This window comes from Pteropus alecto, unplaced genomic scaffold, assembly GCF_000325575.1.
Source record: "Pteropus alecto unplaced genomic scaffold, ASM32557v1 scaffold239, whole genome shotgun sequence".
Classification (NCBI taxonomy): Eukaryota; Metazoa; Chordata; class Mammalia; order Chiroptera; family Pteropodidae; genus Pteropus; species Pteropus alecto.
In genome coordinates this window covers 3,245,237-3,246,451 of record NW_006494613.1, presented here as the reverse complement: position 1 = coordinate 3,246,451, position 1,215 = coordinate 3,245,237, and the positions used below count along the sequence as shown (strand labels likewise).

General features: G+C 60.2%; 1 protein-coding gene across 5 annotated transcripts in view; it reads right to left on the bottom strand.

Moving 5' to 3' along the window:
• Positions 1–974, bottom strand: part of NRIP1 (nuclear receptor interacting protein 1) — an 84,171-nt gene extending 83,197 nt beyond the window's left edge. For 3 of the 5 annotated variants that reach the window (XM_015600188.2, XM_025042489.1, XM_015600195.2), the window contains exon 1: positions 760–962. The gene's annotated coding sequence lies outside the window, so the exon portion shown is untranslated. The other 2 variants (XM_015600191.2, XM_015600193.2) reach the window with 2 other exon arrangements.
• Between the last annotated feature and the right edge of the window lie 241 nt (positions 975–1,215).

Sequence of the window (1,215 nt, the reverse complement as noted above, 5' to 3'; positions counted from 1 at the left end):
CTCCCGAGTTCGGGGCTCTGCTGCAATGTCTGCGAGGCTGACTTTGAGCGCCTCGCTCGCCGCCCGCCCGCAGCCGCGCTCCTCCCTCCGCCACCGAGTCCGCCGCGGCCCAGTCCCTCCCCTCGCCGCTGCACGCCATTCAGCTCCTCAGCCAAGTTTCTTAACCCTTTTTTACCCCTCCTTCCCATTGTCACGGGGCGGGAGGAAGCCACTCGGGTCCCGGCAGCTCACTGGCGCTGTGGAGCCCCCTCTGTTGTGTTGTTTTCTTCCCTGATCGCCCTCCGGATGGCCGGGCGGGGGCTGCAGGGCCCTGAGGCGGCAGGAGGACCGCGCCGGCCGGGAGAGGTGGGCGCCCCTCGCGCCCCAGCGATCTCCCTGGGCTCCCGGCTCTGTCCAGCCGCCCCGGACCGCCGAAGGCGCCTGGACAGCTCCTCCCTGGGGCCCGGGGCGTCTTTCTCGTCACACAGGCCGAAAGCTCGCGTTTGGGGCACAGCCTGGGAGCCGGGACGCACAGGGTCCCCGCCTGGATGCTGGCGCCTTAGGGGTCCCCTCCTCCCATTTCACCCCGCAACACGCGGTCCCTTGGCTCCCCTCACCCACCTCCAACTTCCACCACCTTGTAACCTGTGTGTCCTGCTTTAATCTTGTTGGGGAAGGGGACAGGCACTAACTCCAGGTCACTTTGACCCCACGCCCAACTCGTAGTAGGCACCCAGGAATAAATATGGAGTGACTCCAAGAGAAAACTGGGATGGAGACCTGAAGAGTGCCCCGTTCAGCTCCTTGGACGGACGTAGGTCCCAGGAATAGGGTTTATCTTCAGCTGCTTTGTCACTGCGAAGTCTCCAGCAGAGTCTGTCAGCGAATCTACTTACTCATCCCCGGGAGGAATTCGACCCTACAAAACAAGGCAAAAAGGAACAGGGCTGCCACTTCTTCGGCAGCTCTCCTCGGTTCAGTCTCTGAATAAGAAATAACAATTACATCACGAGGCCCGGGCGGCAGCGCTGTGGAGCCTCTGGGTTTCCTGCAGCCTAATCTCTCTGAACCCGCCTCTAAATTGAGGTTATATGGATTCGCGAACAGAGAAAGTGGAGGGAGGAGAGAGTCATACGAAACCATAATTTCCCCTTCTTGTATTTGCTGTTTTAAAATCTTGTCCTCTTTACGCTCCCCAAACATCTAACTAGAACGATTCTCCCTCAACACCTCCCC